Source organism: Drosophila nasuta, unplaced genomic scaffold (assembly GCF_023558535.2).
Source record: "Drosophila nasuta strain 15112-1781.00 unplaced genomic scaffold, ASM2355853v1 ctg28_pilon, whole genome shotgun sequence".
NCBI classification, from domain to species: Eukaryota; Metazoa; Arthropoda; class Insecta; order Diptera; family Drosophilidae; genus Drosophila; species Drosophila nasuta.
Window position 1 is genome coordinate 54,518 of NW_026869488.1, and position 11,732 is coordinate 66,249.

General features: G+C 36.9%; 1 long non-coding RNA gene and 1 pseudogene across 1 annotated transcript in view; one reads left to right on the forward strand and one right to left on the reverse strand.

The window, feature by feature from the left end:
* The window catches only part of LOC132797858 (uncharacterized), a 34,210-nt gene extending 26,079 nt beyond the window's left edge, over positions 1-8,131 (reverse strand). The window contains exon 1 of the long non-coding RNA XR_009633803.1: positions 8,096-8,131. This is a non-coding gene — a long non-coding RNA (uncharacterized LOC132797858). The remainder of the gene's footprint in view (positions 1-8,095) is intronic.
* LOC132797853 (probable ATP-dependent RNA helicase spindle-E) lies at positions 47-6,158 on the forward strand (annotated as a pseudogene).
* Positions 8,132-11,732: the final 3,601 nt, after the last annotated feature.

Sequence of the window (11,732 nt, forward strand, 5' to 3'; positions counted from 1 at the left end):
GCTTAACCGCTCTGTTGCATACTAGTTTTATTTGAAGTGAACGCTGAAACTTAATGTCAGCATGGACTCCGATATAATGGACTTTTCGATTTTTCAAAGGAATTCAAGCGAGGAACCGCTTTACAAGGGTGTATAACTGGCGATCCCAAAATTCTAGCCGTGGAGACTAAAGACTCCAATCCGATCAAACGCAAAATGGTTGGCACGGATTATGTGAATGAAATCGTCGAGAAAGAAAAAGAACTCATGAAGAAAGTAAGAAAAAAAGTTTATACACGATGTGTGTATGTATGTATGTTAAAATTGAATGAGTGTGGGTACGGCGAAGTAAATGAATGGGAATTTGAGACATCTTTCAAGAATATATGTACATTTATATATATGTATGTTGACTTTACAGATGGATGATGACAAGAACAACTATTCAGTGCGCAATAAAACACTTAATGATTTGGATAGTGACGACGATGACGGCGAAATGGAAGAGCAGCCTCGCGTGCGCTCTGATGAAGCCTACTATGAGAAATACCACTTCGATTTAAATCGGGACAAGAATTTGCCCATATATGCACATTGTGGAGAAATTATGGCCGCCATTAATGATAATCCGGTGGTTATATTAATAGGAGAGACGGGCTGTGGTAAAACTACACAGGTATGCTTTTTAATTTATATATGGATTAAATATTCTATGCAGACCTCTGATTTTAACGAAAATAATCTGAATATCAATAAAGATCTTTGTGGGCGCAAATGAAGTGCGTATGCCGTATCATATGCGTGTCGTAAGATTCCTCAAGTCGGCAGAGTTGCTTATAAATCGCTAGGCAGTTAAGCTCTTCGTTGAGATTGACTCTCTTTGGCTTCAATTGATGTTATTGGAGTCCATTGCTTTTGCTGTCTTCAGGGTTTTCCAAAATTTCACAAGCACCAAGAAATGCATTGTCTTGTACGAATTGCTAAAAGTAAAAGCTTCTTTGAGAGTTGTGCTACTCAAAGGGTGCGTGATATACATAGTTTCTTGACAAAACAGACAAGCGGGTCCCAAGTTTGAGATGAATGGAATAAATTATATGCATGCAATTCGTTGAGTTTCCTTCACCGTTAGCTCGCCATCAGCAGGCAACTCTCTTCCGTAAGATGCAACACCGCCAATGTTGTCTCAATCATCTCGATGTGGTTGGTCTGCACTGAGTACATGTGTTTTGATTGTTTTTTTTTACAGCTTCAGAACAGCTTCAACTTGTCATTGGTACCGTCCAAGACGTTGGAACTTGCAACAACTGACATTAATTTCATGAATTTTTATTTTAAATTTCTAAGATTTTTTTAACCATTACATACTGTAGAGTATCTTCGTTTATACAGAAAATGTGTGTAACCGTATTAAGTATATATATTGCAGTGTTTTGCTTGTATTAATAATAGGTGTCGGGAGTTTAATTTGTTTTTTTTTCCAACAGGTGCCGCAGTACATATTGGATGAAGCTTTCAAGAGGCGCGAATTCTGTAAAATTGTTGTAACACAGCCACGACGTATCGCTGCCATATCGATTGCCAATCGTGTTTGTCAGGAACGGCAATGGCAACCAGGAACTGTGTGTGGATATCAAGTTGGCCTACACCGTCCCGCTAATATGGAGGACACTCGCTTATTGTATTGTACCACAGGTGTATTGTTGAATAATCTCATTAATCAAAAGACACTCACACACTACACTCACATTATCTTGGATGAGGTACATGAGCGGGATGAGGACATGGACTTTTTTGATGATTGTTGTACGCCGACTGCTGGCACTGAATTCACGTCATGTCAAAGTCATCCTGATGTCTGCCACTATTGATGCTAACGAGTTCTGCAAGTATTTTGCTAGCACTTCGTGGATACCACCCGTGGTTACTGCTAGTCATGGCCGCAAATATCCGCTAGTTAAATTCTATAGAGATCAGTTCAAGAATATTCATTGCAAGGATGAGCCCCAACAGCGGGAACCAGGTATATCACCAGATCGCTATGGCGATGCCATTAAAATACTTTTGGTGATTGACAACATGGAACGCAAGGCGGTTGGGACATCCCGACAAACCTATGAGGAGTCGAAGCGCACAGGAGCAGTGCTCATTTTTTTTGCCAGGCATCCATGAGATTGATACTATGGCCGAGCATATTAAACAAGTAATGGGAGAAAAGTAAATAAATTAACTTAATATTTTATTATCCGTTAACTGATTGATTTCACATTCACAGTCCCAGTACTGAAATTACAATTGTGCGATGCCATTCGTTGTTGTCGCCCGAGGCTCAAGCAGAAGTCTTTCAACCACCTCCCGTTGGCCATCGCAAGGTGATACTGACTACAAATATTTCGGAGAGCTCTATAACCGTGCCAGATGTATCCTATGTCATTGACTTTTGCCTAACCAAAGTGCTACATACCAACTCTGCATCGAATTTTAAAAGCCTTCGCTTGGAGTGGGCCTCCAAAGTGAATTGTCGCCAACGAGCTGGACGTGTTGGACGTTTACGAAGTGGTCGTGTTTATCGTATGGTCACAAAGGACTTTTATTTAAATGAAATGAAAGAGTTTGGAGTCCCCGAGATGCTTCGATCGCCACTTGAGAATTCGATACTAAAAGCCAAGGAACTTGACATGGGTAGCCCAACTGAAATTCTGGCCCTAGCGATGTCGCCACCAAATCTATTCGACATACACAACACGGTCCTCTTGCTGAAGGAAGTTGGAGCCCTTTTTTACAACGGTTGATGGAGTTTACGAGGATCTCGACGGCGATATCACCCATTGGGGTCGCATTATGACACGTCTCCCCCTAGACGTGCGTTTGAGCCGCCTTATTATACTTGGTTACGTATTTAATTGCCTCGACGAGGCTATTATCATGGGTAAGTCACGAAAGGTCACATTTTATTGAAGATTTGAGAAACAAGGTCTTGTCCGAATTTGTCCCATAGCTGCTGGCATGTCTGTTCGTGGATTGTTTCTCACTGAAAGACGAGGACAAAATGAAGCTTTTTGGATGCGCTACGCTTTCTCCGATGGTTCTGGGTCGGACATGATTGCTGTATATCGCATGTACAAAGTTAGTAAAGTCTCTTAATATACACTCAAAGTATTTGACTGGGATCTTTTTAGATGTATCTGAACATATGTCAGGACAGAATGCAAAAAGATTCGGAACACCAATGGGCTCGGCGGTTTTGTGTTTGTTTGCGTTCTCTTCGAGAGATGCATTTGATGGTACAAGACCTGCAGCAACGCTGTACTTCTATGTATCTACAAAACATGCCATCTAGTGCTTGCAAGTCTTGGAATGATCGTCAAAAAATCCATAGTTTTGAAAGTAATCATTGCCGGCGCATTTTATCCCAATTATTTCATGCGTGCCGATAAAGCAAACGAGGACTACGATAGCAACATATACCGAGCTATTAATGGCAACGATCCTTGTCGCACTGTCTACTTTACTAAATTTGAGCCACGGTATATGGGTGAATTATATACTCGACGGATTAAGGAATTATTTTTAGAGGCAAAAATTCCGGCCAAGAAAATGGATGTTACATTTTCGCATGGTTCTGAAAAGATATTTGTAACATTCAAAGAGGATGACGATGAATATAATTACATGAATCCCATTCATGTGCCGGGACGCGTCGCGACCGAGGTTTACAAGGCTGTTCGAATGCGTCTAAATAATGCATATCGCCCTCTTCACGTTATAGAGTAAGATAACAGTACAATTCGCTTTAATTGATAATATTTTCTAAATGGAATGTCCATTTTTCATGAAAATGTTAGCTATATTTCTAAGGTTTCGATTCTTTAATCATTAAATTTTTGATGATTTTTTTTTCAGAAAAACCAGTGCTCTTAAGTATGTTGAACAACACGGGATTGGAGTTGTCAGTGACAGCACCTGGGTGCCACCATGCAAGAAATGGAATGTTGAGCTACTTCCTCTACCATCTGTTTTTGACAAGATTGTGGCAGGCAAAATATCGCATGTAAGTGCAAAATCCCGATATATAAATAAACGACACAGTTTTTAACTAATAAATATGAATCATTTTTGTTTTTGTAGATTGTAAATTGTAGCAAGTTTTACTTTCAACCAAATGAATTGTTGGATCGCATCGACAGCATGACTGAACTAATTAATTCACCACAGCACCTTAGCTGTCATGTGAAGAATCCAAGCCTTATTACAACGGGCCTGGAGCTTCTGGCAATGCATAAGCAACACTTTCAGCGCGCAACTGTCATCAGGGTCGAAACTCAAGCAAATGGGAATCCAAAGTTTAGTGTGCGCTTCATTGATTACGGTAATACAGCATTATTGGCTATAGATCAGCTGCGAATGATGCCATATGAGCTGAAATATAAATTAGATCAACTGCCACCGCGTATGCTTGAATGCCGGCTGGCTTTGATACAGCCATCGTCATTGGTTAGCAACTATAACCGTTGGGATAATGAGGCAGTCGAAATGTTGACTACAGTATCAAAGTGCGGAACTATTGAATTGGAGATATACTCATTGGTCAACAACGTCGCTGCTGTATTACTGCATATGCGTGATGGACTACTCAATGACAAACTTGTGGAACGACAATTGGCTCGTCGAGCAGATGAAGATTATATGTCGCGTAAGGATCATGACTTTCGCATACGCAAGCAAGAGGTTGAGTGCCATGTAAGCCATGAGGAAAAACATCACATCAACGAGGATTATTTACGTTCTGCTCAGAACCCAACTGACCAAAACTTGAAGCCACCGCCTCTGGATAAATGCAATCAAACTATAATGCTTAAAGGGCCATACAGTCCACTTGAAACATCTATGTGTTCAATGCTACGCGTCGGCTTATTTAAGACTGTGGTTATTGAGCGAGAATCAGTTAATGGTGTTCTTCTAGATTCCGACCCACAAGATCGCCATAATCAAATGGTGGTGGCAGCGTCTGTCAGTGAAACCGATGGTGATAAGTTGACTGCTCGAGGCACTACTCTTATGCCAAATATTCACGGCTTTTCTGCATTGATGACTATGCTCTTTTGTCCCTCCATGCAAATCAAATGCAATAAGGAACGTACGAAATACGTGTGTATTTTAGCTGGACTTGGCTTTAATCCAAAAACTATGCAATCTCATTTTGAAGAGCACGACATGATCGTTAATTTGGATGTCGCAGTTCTTGAGGACGATATTCGTATTGTAAATATTATTTTGCAATATAATTGATTTAATTTTAAAATTTTGAAACTTATATTTTAGATCAATCAAATGCGTTACAATATCGACATGTTGTTCTTCCACAGCGACCCTAATCAACTGCCCACCGCTAGAGATGAGGGTCGTGCTACTATTTTTAATCAACTGCAATCTTTGCTTACACGGTCTTTATAAATAACTATCAATTGTTGCGATTCTTTTTAATTTCTTTATTTTGTAGGCTTCTGAACAAAGATCGGAGTTTTATTGAACGTAACCTGTCAAATTCTGATTATGTTTGGGAGGACATGTCTGATTTGGAACCTGCCGCCGAACCGTTTGGCAAGCGAGCCATATTGCCTATACATTGCTATTACGAACTCGAAATCGAGAATATGAGTAACTTGTTGGCCTTACAAGCGAATTGCAAACAACTTTACGAGTGGCGCAACTTGTAAGTATTTATACGCCTTGAATATTTATATAATTATATAACATATTAATTATTATTATTATTTATTATTATTTTGTAGTCGAAGAGATATGTCAATGCTGCAATGCAAATTGTGTAACGTAATGTTAGAAAGCGTCACTCAATTGCGCTTGCACTTGCTTACCAACTACATCGCGATCGGGAAAAGCAGATCGGATGGAAACCTCTGTAAAATGCAGTTTATTAAATTTAATTTGAGGTTCATCCATTATGGACCTTTGTATAATTTAAATTACGATCTGATCTAAAAATGTGCCTTCTAGAATTAAAGCAGTTTTATTGCAAAATATGTGCTTTAATTATATAATCATTATTTTTATTTGCATATGTAGGTCATTTGAGTATGTAAGGTCATTTGAGTTTTACAAAAATTCTTTAGTGATGTAAAACAACTACAATTAATAAACACATTTTGAGTATGCAAGAAAATCTGAATCTTAAACTTTCATTGGGACACCAAGAGTTCTATAGTACTAGTACTAGCCAGCGTTGATTTAATATGCCTATGTGTTAGTTAATGTTATTGTGTTTTCTCAACTTCACCAAATTCTTAAAACTAACATTTAATGATATGTCTCCCGCTGCAAATAAGATCAGCAATGGCATATCGATATATCTCCGCTGGCTAAAATTTTCGAGCGGAGTTATGTCGTTTTTTTTTTGCGGAGATATGTCGTTTTTTTTTGTTCGGCGGAGATATGTCGTTTTAAAAGCGCCATAACTCCGCGCGGAGTTATGTATGTCTCTATGAAAAGTTACATCTCCGCCGATCTTCCACCTTCCAATAGAATAAATTTAATGTGTTTATACCCGCTACCCATAGGGTAGAAGGGTATTATAACTTTGTGCCGACAGGAAATGTATGTAACAGGTAAAAGGAGTATATATATTCATGATCAGCGTCAACAGCCGAGACGATCTAGCCATGTCCGTCTGTCCGTCTGTGTGTCTGTGTGTCCGTCCGTCTAACCGTATGAACACCTAGATCTCAAAGACTACGAGATAGAGCTATATTTTTTTTTCGACAGCATTTGTTATGTTTGCACGCAGATCAAGTTTGTTTCAAATTTTGCCACGCCCACGTCCGCCCCGCAAATCAAAAAATCGAATAACAAGCGTAATTTTATAGCTAGAGTTTGGTATATATAATAATAACTATAGTAGTTATGATTCCTGAAAATTTGGTTGCGATCAGATAAAAATTGTCGAAGTTATAAAAGAAATACTTTTGTATGGGCAAAAACGCCTACTTATAAGGGTCTTAGTTACTTTGGCTGACAATCTGGTATATTGAGCCGTCTATGGTATATTTTGAATGCGGTACTATATTGGTATACCAAATATACCATTTGGTATATTTTTAGTATTTTTTAAGTATTTTCGGTATATTTTCAAAATGATACCGCAATATTTTGCCTTTATTAAAAATGGGTAGCGGGTATCTCACAGTCGAGCACACTCGACTGTAACTTTCTTACTTGTTTTAAATTAATTTCATACTGAAAGTTGAATGGAAAATCTTAATAACTTAACGATAATATAATCAATTCCTTAAAAACGCAGTTTCCCACAAGTCTTTATTTAGTATATGGGTAATTCCATGACGGAATTTGTCCCGTGCGAGACTCTTTACAGTGCACTGCAGTGAAAATAACATAAGTTGAAACAATTTTAAAAATAAGTGAATGTTATTCTTAAAGTATTAGATAAGCACTATATTTAGAGCTAAGATTGATTTGAGGTACTTGTTCTGTCTTACGATAAAATATATAAATTCGTTATGCAATTATCAGAAAAGAAAACAAAACAGAAAGAAAATTCAAAAACCATTCTTAGCTCTAATTAAAGTACTAATCTAGAGCTATAAGAGTAACCTTTTCTTATTATTTTTAAAATTGTTTCAGTTTATGTTATTTTCAATGTAAAGAGTCTCGCACGGGACAAAAATTTCGTCATGGAATTACCCATATGTATTATTATTTTTATTAATTTGTATATAAATCAATTCAACTTATATTATATTATACATATGGACAATTCTCTGACAGAATTATTCTTACTAATCTAACGGTTCATGATATTTTCATCATTAAAAGCATCGCGCACATCCTCTGGAGTAATTGGTGATTTTGGAAGAAAGGGTTGTGTTTTTCTTTGTAGAGTGCGTTTCACCGTTTGTTTTTTTTTTTTTAATTATTATAAAACGAAACAAAAAATATTAAATTGAAATATGTATATCAATTCCTGAATAAAACATACACACACACCGTCATGTTTTTGAATAAATGTACATACATACATAAAACATACCACATATACATATGAATACTAATTCTTGTATGTATGCGAACGTGTATGTGTACTTACCTCGCGAGAACATCATTAAATATTTTTTTGGTGTCGTCGGAATTAGTTTAACAATTTTATTTTTTATTTCCGACAGCACATCGATTTTTTCCATTTCATGGCCTTGTGGTCCATGAATATGATTTATTTTCTCAGGATTGGAAAAACCGCGAGCCTTATCTGCACTTAAATAAACCCGTGCTTTACAATCCTTTAAATGGCACACATATGCAATATCATTCATTCATCATTTTAATTGTTTATTTTTTAAGTAAATTTGTGGGTCACTTGGAGTAAATAACAATATTTTCTTTAAATTAATATATTTCTTAAAATGGGACGCGGAGAACAATTATCGGAATATGAAAGAAGCCAAATCGAAGCCTCTCATGAAAGTGGTATTAGCCATCGCAAAATCGCTCAACAAATTGGACGAAGCCAAAATGTTGTGAGTAATTTTTTGAGAAACAAATTAGAATATGGCAAAAACATGAAAGGCGGAGTCAAACACGCCTCTGCGGCAGACAGGAGGCATATTGTGCGAGCTGCGACCAACTCGCATCTCTCAGCACCCAAAATTAAAGCTAGTGTGTCAACAGTTAAAAGCATGATTTTGTCGGCTGATCATCTAAAACGAGTGAAACTTAAAAAAAACACCGTTAAATGATGCACATAAAGCTTCACGACTGCTCTTTGCGCGTGAGCACATGAGCTAGACGAGCGAATGGCAGAAAGTTTTTCCGACGAAAAAATTAATTTGAACGGCCCCGATGGATACAATTATTACTATCACGATCTTCGAAAGGAAGAGCATTTCCTGAACCGTCGCCTTAGCTGTGAAGGAGGCGTAATGGTTTGGGGGCAGTCTTTAGCACTTGTGACCTGCAATTTGTTACTTCCAAAATGAGGGCAGAAACCTACAAATCTATAATACAGATAGCGTTTCCTTATTACTCCAATATTTTTCAAGTTATTTAATGGACTTACCAGCAAGATAACGCTCCTATTCATAAACTAAGGTGGTAAAAGAATGGATTAAGGATCAAAATGTGGACTTGCTCGAATGGCCCCCATATTCACCTGACCTTAATATTATATAATGGAAAACGTATGGGGGTTGCTATCGCGCAAGGTATATGATGGAGGCAGGCAATTTGATAGCAAAACAACTTTAGTTGCGGCAATCAAACGGCCTGGACAACAATTTCGCTGCAAATACTGCAAAATTTGTATAGCTCGCTTCCCGATCGTTTATATGAAGTTATATCGAAAAACGGCGGTTTCACTCATTATTAAACTTATTAAAAATTACATTAGAAATGTACTTAAGCATAAGCCTAGTGCCAAAAATATGAAAATATAATTTGAATTTTTTCAGGTTGAACCCATTCAGATGAACGAAAATAAATCATTGATTTTGTTAAGCTTTAAAAAAAAAATAAATCATTGATTTTGTTAAGCTTTAAAAAAAAAATAAATAAGGAATAAATAATATGTTTTTGAAAAAAACCTTTTCAAATTTTAATTTTGATATGATTTAAGAATTAAAGAAAAAAAAATTATGTAAATCTGAAAACTGGATTAGGAATTATAGATACATTTCAACCACACATATGATGATCCTATTCAGTTCAGCGGCAATATATTTATAGAAATTTATTCAATGTACTAGAAATAACGGAATTGGCGTGTGCGAAAAATTTTCGCTGATCTTCACTTTGCAAATGCATATACACTAAGCAAAAAAAGTCTGCGTACAAACTTAACGCGCAACTTTGATGTTAAATAAAAATAGTTGTATTGAAGATATTGGCTTCATTTTTTTTTTTAAATTAACAACATATCTATTATGAAAAAATATAACCAGTCTCCAATTATTTCCATCAGCAACTTTTTTAATTAAAATCAAAAAACAAAAAATACACCTGTTTTCGAATCAGAAAAAGTCTGCGTACAAACTTAAATTAGTTTAAAAAAAAGCCATTTATTAATAAAACATTACAAAAATTAGTACGAGGTAGGATAAATAGGAAGGTTTATTGTGCCAATCAAGCGTTTTGGCATTGATTAAACCAATTTTTGGTGAATTCTGGTGGTATTTCGATCCACTCATCCAAAATTGCTCCCGAGGGAGGAAACCGTTCGTCAAACTGGACCAAAAAGGGAAATCTCAGCGGGAAATTGTCGAATTTGTTTTTAAAACGCATTCTATGATTAAAAAAGTCCAAAAAAAATGGAATCAAACCGGCACAGTTCAATCAAAGCCACATTCTGGTAGGCCTCCAAAGCTGACCGATCGAGAAGAGCGGGAGATTTTGATGTCGGTGAGGCGTAATCCTGGGTCAACTGCCGCAAAAATTGGTCAGGACATAAAGGAGAACTATAAGAAGGATTTACATGATAAAACAATCCGAAAAATTTCCAAAAAGTAGGACTTTCATGCCTGTGTTGCTCACGCTGCCACCGCCGTACTTAACTGTTGGCGCAAGGTTATGCACATCAAGGGCTGTGCCAGGTTTGCGCCACTCAAATTTTCGACCTTTTATGTCAAATTGCTCCAATAATTGAAAAGAACTTTGTTCCAAAAGGCTAAAGGCTCTTGGATGCATTTCAAAGCGCTTCGCTTTACTGACGGGTGATACGAGAATCTTCTTCAGCGCAACACAGGTGTATACAATAATTACTATAGTAGTTATGATTCCTGAAAATTTGGTTACGATCAGATAAAAATTGTGGAAGTTATTAAAGAAATACTTTTGTATGGGCAAAAGCGCCTACTTACTAGGGTCTGAGTTGCTTTGGCCGACAATCTGGTACACTGTGCCGTCTATGGTATATTTTGAATGGTGTACTATATCGATATACCAAATATACCATTTGGTATATTTTTAGTATTTTTGCAATATATTCGGTATATTTTGAAAATGATACCGCAATATTTTGCCTTTATTAAAAATGGGTAGCGGGTATCTCACAGTCGAGCACACTCGACTGTAGCTTTCTTACTTGTTTCATAATAGATACATATGTTGTTAATTTAAAACAAAATGAAGCCAATATCTTCAATACAACTATTTTTATTTAATATCAAAGTTGCGCGTTGAGTTTGTACGCAGACTTTTTTTGCTTTGTGTATATGCATTGGCAAAGCGAAGATCAGCGAAAATTTTTCACACACGCCAATTCCGTTTTTATACCCGCTACCCATAGGGTAGAAGGGTATTGTAACTTTGTGCCGGCAGGAAATGTATGTAACAGGTAGAAGGAGGCATCTCCGACCCTATAAAGTATATTTATTCTTGATCAGCGTCAACAGCCGTGACGATATAGCCATGTCCGTCTGTCCGTCTGTGTGTCTGTGTGTCTGTGTGTCTGTGTGTCTGTCCGTTCGTCCGTATGAAACACTGGATCTCAGAGACTATAAGAGAAAGAGCTATAATTTTTTTCCAACAGCATTTGTTATGTTTGCACGCAGATCAAGTTTGTTTCAAATTTTTGCCACGCCCACGTCCGCCCAACAAATCAAAAAAATTGAATAACAAGCCTAATTTTAAAGTTAGAGTTACGAATTTTGGTATATACAATAATATCTATAGTAGTTATGATTCCTGAAAATTTGGTTGCCATCGAATAAAAATTGTGGAAGATATTAAAGAAA